We start from the raw sequence: 9,391 nt of genomic DNA, 5'->3' as shown, positions 1-9,391 counted from the left end.
GCTAGTTCCTTAAAAAATGCTGTTGGTATCTTGATAGGGATTGTATTAATCTGTATATTGCGTTGGGTACTATGGACATTTTAACAATTTTTTTTTTTTGGAACCGTGAGAGACTGTAGACTCCGAAACTAGCTAAGGGTTTTAGAGGGGGTGGGGGGATGTGTTAGCCTGGTGGTGGGTATTAAGGAGGGCATGTATTGCATGGAGCACTGGGTGTGGTGCATGAACAATGGATCTTGGAATACTAAAAAATAAAATAAAATAAAATTTAAAAATTCAAAAAAAACACCAATATTTGTTCTTCCAATATATATTTGTTCTTCCAATACATGAACATGGAATATCATTCCATTTTTTTTGTGGGTCATCTTCAATTTCTTTCATTTCTTTCATCAGTGTTTTACAGTTTTCAGAGTAACAAGTCTTTCACTTCCTTGGTTAAGTTTATTACTAGGTATTTTATTATTTTTGATATAATTGTAAATGAGATTTTTTAAATCTCTTTCTGCTCCTTCATTATTAGTGTATAGAAATGCAACAGATTTCTCTATGCTGAGTTTGTATCCTGTAACCCAACTGAATTCATTTTTTTTTTTAAGATTTTTATTTATTTGTTTGACAGAGAGAGAGAGAATAAGCAGGCAGAGTGGCAGGCAGGGAGAGAGGGGGAAGCAGGCTCCTGCTGAGCAGAAAGCCCGATGCGGGGCCTGATCCCAGGACCCTGAGATCATGACCTGAGCTGAAGGCAGAGGCTTAACCCACTGAGCCACCCAGGCACCCCACTGAATTCATTTATTAGCTTTAGTAGTTTTCTGATGGAGTCCTTGGGTTTTCCTATATGTAATATCATGTCATCTGCAAATAGTAAAAGTTTTACTTCTTCCTTAGCAATTTGGATACTTCATATTTCTTTTTTCTTGTCTGAGGCATGTGACTAGGACTTCCAGTATTATGTTGAGTAAAAGTGGTTAGAGTGGACATCCTTGTCTTCTTTCTGATCTTAGGGGGGAACTCTCAGTTTTTCACCATTGAGTGTGATGTCAGCTGTGGGTGTTTCATATATGGCCTTTATTTTTTTTTAAGACTTTATTTATTTTGTTGAGAGAGACAAAGAAGGAGATAAAGTAGGGGGAGGGGCAGAGGAAAAGGGGGAGAATCTCAAGCAGACTCTGCACTGATCATGGAGCCTGAGGTGGGCTTGATCTCACAACCCTGAGATCATGACCTGAGCCAAAACCAAGAGTTGAATGCTTAACCAACTGAGCCACCCAAGCTCTTCTCTGGCCTTTAGTAGGTTGAGGTATGTTGCCTCTAAACCTACTTTGTTGAGGGTTTTTTATCATGAATGGATATTATACTTCGTCAAATGCTTTTTCTTCATCTATTGAAATGACCATATGGTTTTTATCCTTTCCCTTATTAATGTAATATATCACATTGATTTGCAAATATTGAATCACCCTTGCATCCCAGGAATAAATCCTCATGGTCTTGGTGAATGATCCTTCACAGTAGCATTTAGACAAGTGTTTGCCCAAACAACTGAGTACCAGAGCCTACCCACATAAAGTTTTACCATTGTACTTACTAACCACAGATTTTAAAAAATCTCTTCTGAATGATTCAATACTGAAAAATCCTGTTCTATTTAATATCTGTACATAAATTATTTTGGAGCATTTCATCCAAGATGTCAACGCATTTGGCTATTTATTTAGAACTGAGAAACTAAACAAAATAAATTCTCAGTGATTTTGCCTATATCTGATAACCTGACAATTTATTATAGCAACTGATTTTGCCTTCATGGCATGTGGATGGTCCTGTTAAAAATATTCATTTTCCTGCTCATATGTCAAAGTCCAGCTTAGACATTACCCTATAAAAGGAGTTCTCCTAGATCTTCCTAGTTGCAATTATTCTCTTTGCTGCCCATACTAACCTCTATCATTTTATTGAGGCTTGACTGATATTAGAGTCATTGTGATATGTGCTTGATCTCCCACTGGATTATAAGATAACATATATGATGAAGGTTAACATGAGCAGAGCAAGCGTGCCTGCCCCACACGATCAGCAGATATTTAACAAGCACATACTGTTTCCTTACTCCTGGAAGGAAAAAGTGTTTAACTTATCTTGGTAGACTTCCATGACCCCAGCAGTGCCATGCATATATTCAGAAGCACTTGTCAAAGTGGGTTGCATTTAATTCAAAATCATCAGATTCTAAATGAACTAAAAGTCACATCATGCCTTAGGTATATGAATACGAGCTAAGTTTTTTTAGGCAATTATTTTTAAAAGATTTTATTGAAAGAGAGAAGCAGGGGGAGCATCAGGCACAGGGAGAAGCAGGTTCCTCACTGAGCAAGGAGCCTGATGCAGGCTCAATCCCAGGGCCCTGGGATCATGACCTGAGCCTAAGGCAGACGCTTAACTGACTGAGCCACCCAGGCGTCCCATAATGGAAACTAGAAATATCATATTTATTTGAACACTTGAGTCACTGCAATAACAGCCATTGCACTGACAATAGCGATAGTAATACCTTACCTAATTCATAGATGCACTATGTATGTTTATCATATTCCCTTCACCCTCCCCAAACATTACTTGATTCATAAAAATTATAGCTATTTTGTGCTTCTTCAACAAATACAAACTAGCATACATAGTTTTCTCTTAGTGTCACATATATCAGATTCCATATTACATTTATTTGCAACCAAAAGAAGTTTGTTCCACTCTTACATACTGAAATGCAGAAAAAATCCTGCTGCTAACAACTAATACATAATTTGTTTCTACAATTAAATTTTTCTTTTTCTATCATGTTCCTGTTAGAGTCCTTGTTTTGTCTTCTTCAGTGAGGGTAATCCTTCTCTATGTCTTGGTACTCTCAGCTGCTCTCCAGCCTCCCAAACCTACATGTTCAACTGCCCACAGCATACTCCCCCTTGGACATCTATCTGACTGCATCTGTGAAACACTTCATCTTCTCAAAGAGAAACGGTGTCCGCTCCTTACTCCTCAAGTCATTAATCACTAATGCTATCAGTCTTCTCTGGGTCACCCAGACTCATTCAGGCTTAACAACACAGACATCACCTTCAGTTCTTTCCTCTCCCTTACATCATCTCAAGGTTTACCGCATTTATTCCATTCTTTTTTTCCAGTTTCTCTCCACGCTATCTTCCTTTTTTCATACCACCTTGCATATGTCAAATCTTAGTCACTCCACACATAAACTATTATAACAGTGTCTAAACTATTCCTAAGACAGGAATTTCACCACATTGTTCTTGCCCCAAAACTTCAATGACTTCTAAACCTCAGAATTTCTCCTAATAATCTCCTTCAAGATCAGCTTTTCCTTCTTCTATACGTTCCCTTTTTTTTTTTCCTTGTACATTCAGCTCAAATTTTTTCTTCCTCTTAAAGCCTTCTTTTGCCCACCCAGCTGGAAAAGACCTCTTCTTCCACAAAATTTAGTGTTTATGCCACTCATTTAGCACTACATATTTATTATCTTATCTGCTGTGGTTCAGGCTGTCACTGTTGTTTAAATTCTTTCTGTGTGTCTTGTTTTTCAAACTGGAATGTCAATGCTGAGTCTGAAGAATAGCGAGGAACCAGAGACTTACATTTCCCTGCATTCTTCATATACCATTTGACCCATAAGTAGACACCAAATAAATAAATACTGCTCTTTTTTTTTCATTATCCCTTCTACTGCTATGAAATATGCTGGTATCAGAATCAAAAATATCCTCAAGATTCAACTGGTTGTGAGTAACAAACTAATAGAGGAAGAAACAAGCTAATCCATTTTCCCCTTGTGTACTGCCCATTTCTTTTCAACCAAAGAATTTTGCTCATATTAGGAATGTGACTGTGAAAGCAGACCCAGACATTGCCTCGCAAATTTCTCATTAACCATCCCCAAGAAGTATAGCATGCTGACGCGGTCTTATTCATCAGAGGTATTTCGTGAGGTAAAAAATCTGCACCATTCTTTTATTTTTAAATATGGAATGTTGACCCTTGTACATATGCAGGAATCTGCCATAATAGATGATGCCAATCACCAGCTTTATTAATGTCATAAACCGGATGAGATAGCTGCTCACAAAGCAGAGAACAATGGTCAAAAGTGTCCTCTGCTCATTACAGCCCCTTTTGAAAAATTTACCATCACAATTTTTCATTTGTGTTCCGTTCCTCTAGGTGATGAGGATGGTGTGGGCTTTAGTTCTGTTAATCACCTCCAGCTGATGCTCTCATCTCCCGGAGTTGTCATACACCAGCTTTGGCAGGATAGCAGAACAGTAGGAAAGGAAAGATCACAAATTCGGAGTTAGAAAGATTATCTCAGGCTGAGCTGTGATTTGTTATGGGGTGAATTGTGTCCTCTCCACCCTCAAAATTGGTATGTTCAAACCATAACTCCCTAACCCCAAACTCTAAACGTGACTATATTTGGAGAAAGCATCTCTAAAGAGGTAATACACTCACTCACAGGCACCTTCATCCTTTTGATCCTCAGTCAGTTAAGCATCCTTCTCTTGGTTTCATGATCTCAGGGTTGTGAGATGGAGCCCTACATCAGGCTCTTTGCTTAGCACGAGTCTGCCTGAGATTCTCTCCCTCTGCCCACTACCCCCTCCCCGACACACACACTCTCTGCCCTCCCCTTTTCTTGCTCTCAAGCTCTTACTCTCAAATAATAAACAGCTCTTAAAAAAAATAAAGAGGTGGGCACCTGGGTGGCTCAGTGGGTTAAGCCGCTGCCTTCGGCTCAGGTCATGATCTCAGGGTCCTGGGATCGAGTCCCGCATCGGGCTCTCTGCTCAGCAGGGAGCCTGCTTCCTCCTCTCTCTCTGCCTGCCTCTCTGCCTGCTTGTGATCTCTCTCTGTCAAATAAATAAATAAAATCTTTAAAAAAAATAAAAAAAATAAAGAGGTAATTAAGTTTAAAATGTGGTCTTTAGGGTGGGCCCTAATCCTATACAACTGGTGTCCTTATAAAAAGAGAAGATTAGGACATAGATATCCTTAGGACATCAAGTGAGAAGACTACCTAAATCCAGGGGAAGACGGCTATCTACAAACCAAGGAAGAAACCAATCCTGCTGACACCTTCATCTCAGATTCCTAGTCTCCAAAACTATGAAACAATAAATTCCAATTTAAGCCACCCAATCTGCATTATTTTGTTATGGGAGCAGCAAACTAACACATGGTCCAAAGGGGAAAAAAATGGATAACCAACTAAAGCTTTATATTAGTTTGTTTGCTTTGAGTTTATATAAGGACATTATGAAACTCTTATGAATAACACAAATCTCCTTGATCTTTGAAATTTCAGTGAGTCCTGGATCCCTTCCATGAAAGCTAGAAGGTAAAAGACTATGGAACAATGAGCAGAAGATGCCTCCAGTGCTCTGGCTTCTGTTGCCTTTTAGGGTCCTCACACTTCTATCATCCCAAATGCCCACTGAAAGACTTTTTGGGGTTTTTTTTCTACTGCATAGCACATAAGAATAGCATCGGTGATTTTCCCCCTCTTAAGTCCTAAGCACCATAGCCCAATCAGAACTAGAAAGAAATAAACCTTATTAACTCAAAACATTACTTTGTCAGCAACATCTACTCACTTGATTTTACCCATTGTAACAGAATCTTGTCTCTAATAATAAGTAGGGTCCAAATGTCTATATGCAATAATTCCCAAGTATACCTAATTGGGTTTTTGACAATGATAAAAGAATTTATTGAAAATTACTTTATCAATTTGAAGTGATATGAGTGCCTATGTTTATAATATTGTACTTTCTTTTTCATATTCTTCTCAAAATAATTTCAGATGACTAAGCCTACACTCCCTAGCCGAAAATGTATACAAATTACATACATTATTAAACCAATTTAACAGGATCTATCCAGGGTTCTGACATCTCCTTTGCTTCTTCCACACTAAATATTTGGAAATAAATTCCAAACAGTGTCCAGGAGACATAGTCTGCTCCATAATGAATCCTGAGTTAGAAGGTCTGTGTTTGCATTCCTGATCATGAACAATCCCTACTATTTTTTTTTTATTAACCCCAGCAGTGATTTTGTAGTATTGTAACTCAGTCTTTCTAATTTGCACACCCTTGTTTCTGAGTCTTTTTGGCAGTTGCATTCTCTTTACAGAATTGTGGGATTTTTTTGTTTGTTTTGTTTTGTTTTGTTTTCTTGCACTGTGATGATAGAGGAGAAAACTTAAAACCTGTTTAGTGAGTAAAGTCTCCTGTAGCTTCAAGTCAAACTAAAAACAGACTCCTACTTGCACAATACTTTATATACTTCCTGTATAATACTATTAAACATCCCCAGGCAGCAGTAGCTTAGAACTTTGCTTCATGCCCAATATCTTCTAGATTATATATAAAACATACACAGGGTATAAAAGAGAATTTTTATTTAAAAAATCAGTTTATGTTATTAGATAATATATATTCAGCACTTGCCCTTCTTTGAAATTAATAGTAATTTTGTTAATGGCATATTAACAAAAATTTATTAACGTCATTTGAAATAACATTAAATTGATAATAAGTATGATAAAGAATGTGATAACAAAGGGCTCAATTTAATTTTTAATAGATATTATAATAGATAAGTGGAAAATTAAGTTTAGGTTAAGATGTCAATGAAGAAGGAAAATGGAAGTCTGTAATTAGGTAGAAGTTTAAATACGTGGAAGGTTATCAAAAAATGGCACCGTTAGAAAAAGGAACTTAAACACGCTTATTATATATCAAGGGCATTCTTCCACAGAGAAGTGCACTGAATTCTACCAGTAAAGCAAGTCAATGACAGGCAGGTTATATCCTGAAACTCTCTGTACTGTAGTGTAAATACTATGATCTTAGGTCACCTTTCAAGACCAAAGTTGTTGGTGCTAAAGATCATCAAGACTTTTATAACAACAACAACAAACGTCAACAATAAACCCAAAGGTGGTTCTCTGACACTATAGTCAAAACTGTGTCCCATATCTCTGACCTGTCAAAGGGGACATCTCCAGTTAATTCACCTATGATTGTGATAAATCAAAAGGATGAAGGTGCCTGTGAGTGAGTGTATTTGTCTGGGGGAAAACTTATGATTAATATAACTGCTAAACAGGCCAGTAGAGAGGGAAATGTGGAGTTACTAATCAAAGGGCATAAAGTTTCAGTTAAGCAAGATGAACATGCTCTAGAGTTCTATTGTTCAGCATTGTACCTATGGTCAATAGTAATGTGGTGTACACTTAGAATTTTAGTAAGAGGGTAGATCTCATGCTAAATGTTCTTAGTACAGTAGAATAGAATTTTCAAAATGATAATAAATATGTTGAAAACATAATTTTTTGTCTTTGAAGTAAATTCTTAAACTTTTTTTCCCTGAGATCTTAAGTTGCAAAGACATCAGTTGTTATAATTAGGCAATTTCTCAAATTATCCCAATTCCCAAACTTCCCCCGTTTCCTCAAATACTGTCTCTAATGAGATAGCAAATTTATCACACTGTATTCATATGAGTCAAGAAAACATAACTTCTTTTCCTCTATACAACTGTCTTAATTTTCCTTATATCTGTCCACACACTAAGTAATGTAGAGAAACATATACTCAGCTCAGTGCAATCATTTCAACAGTACCTTTAGCTACATCCTTCATTACTTTACATGATATGGTTAGTCTCTCAGATTCCACTTCCTCTCTCTGCTCCACAAAAGTGGAGGGTGAGTAAAAAATTTCATTAAGGTTACAGATAAAACCACCTAAGGAACACCAAGGTTTAAGAAGGGCAAAGGAGAGTTGGGGGCAAGCAAAGACTGAGTAGAAACACGGGATCTAAGCAGCTAGAGTGTCTGAATCAGTTTATCCCGGCTGAGTCCTAAAATTCTATTAAAAGATAAAATCATCATTGAAAACCTGAAAACAAAAAATCTGAAACAAAAAAATCCAAAGCTGAATTTTTCCTTTCTTGAGTAAAGGAGAGTTCTACTGGTCAGGTAGAGTCTTACTGAGGAAGCAAATCGCTAATCTTACATACATTTTGGTGGGGATGGTTTATTTGGCTTTATGTTGGTCACAGAAGTAAGAGTGGGTTGACATTACCTTTTGAAGAATGTTCCTTGGAACATGTCCACCTGCAATTGTTGGACTTCCTAAGTGTCAGTCTGTCGCTCACTGGTTGGCTTTCAGAGGCATCTTCAATGAAGTGAGATGTCACTGGTCAACTGGAGACATTTAAAACAAGCTCTAGAATTTGCTTGTTAGCACAGTCATAGGACTATCATTGATTAATTTAAAAGTTTAAAACCTATTCTGGTGGTTGTTGCCATGACTAGAGAGGAATCAGACTTTTCCTAGGAGGATGTGGACTTTTGCTGTTCTCAAAGTAAAATGCTGCAAAGATCAAGTCAAGTAGAGACGACGTGTTCATTAGGTTTAGAAATTTCACCCCAGGAACAATTTTAATAGATTAGATAAGGAACTAAACTACTATAATTCTTCACTAACCTAGGCATGCTCACATTTTTCTCCAAGAACAAGAAGCAGAAAACAAAAAGTTGGATCAAGGAAAAATATAAAGAGGAATGGTAAAGTAAAGCTAACATTTACTGAAGGACTGCCATGTACTAGCAGTTGTGTGAGGCACCTGACATACACTATCTCATTTAATTCCCAAGACTATGCCTTAAGGCAGCTATTTAATTCCCACGACTATGCTTTGAGGCAGCTATTAAGAGAAGTGGTCACATTCCATTTATGGAAGATAAAACTCATGCTCAGGACATTAAGTGACATTTAATGTCCAAGGTTATACCACCAGTGACTGGCAGGGAAATAGATGGAGACCAGGCTGGTGTGAACTCAAAGTCTCAGCTGGTACCATTGCACCATGCTGTTGCTAAAAAGGAGATGGAGTGAGCTATGAGAAGCACCTGCTCCAACTCATGCAATCTTTCTCTTCTCCTCTTAAGCTCTTCTCCCAAACCCCCTGCAAGGCAGTGACTAGGAATAAAGATGCAGCTAGAGACTCTAAGAGTAAAGACCCTAAGAAATAGAGCTCAGTAAAGCCATGGCACTGCTCGCACAGGAACACTGGTGGAATGACAGGTATTTCTATTCACTCATCATTAATTTTAAAAATCTTCAATTTTCTAATCATATAATATAGGTGGCTTATAAAACTGTGCAGAATTTGGCCAATTATCAAGCAAGTTGTTTTCTTGACTGATAGCTACTCATACATTTGTTTCCTTATAATTGTAAAATGACACATTCTTTTAAGAGAAATGCATAGATCATAAAGTAATTGTTAACAATCTTTAGGTTGAATTGAG

At 37.3% G+C, this 9,391-nt stretch overlaps 1 long non-coding RNA gene across 1 annotated transcript; it reads right to left on the bottom strand.

Annotated features, from left to right (window-relative positions):
- Positions 1-3,994: 3,994 nt before the first annotated feature.
- Positions 3,995-8,254, bottom strand: LOC122904849. Its single transcript, XR_006384275.1, has 2 exons — positions 8,160-8,254; positions 3,995-4,310 (listed from the first exon to the last, which is right to left on the bottom strand). It is a non-coding gene; the product is annotated as an uncharacterized LOC122904849 (long non-coding RNA).
- Positions 8,255-9,391: the final 1,137 nt, after the last annotated feature.

Source organism: Neovison vison, chromosome 1 (assembly GCF_020171115.1).
Source record: "Neovison vison isolate M4711 chromosome 1, ASM_NN_V1, whole genome shotgun sequence".
Taxonomy (NCBI): Eukaryota; Metazoa; Chordata; class Mammalia; order Carnivora; family Mustelidae; genus Neogale; species Neogale vison.
The sequence above is the reverse complement of the archived record's forward strand: the minus strand, read 5'-3'. Positions and strand labels throughout refer to the sequence as shown.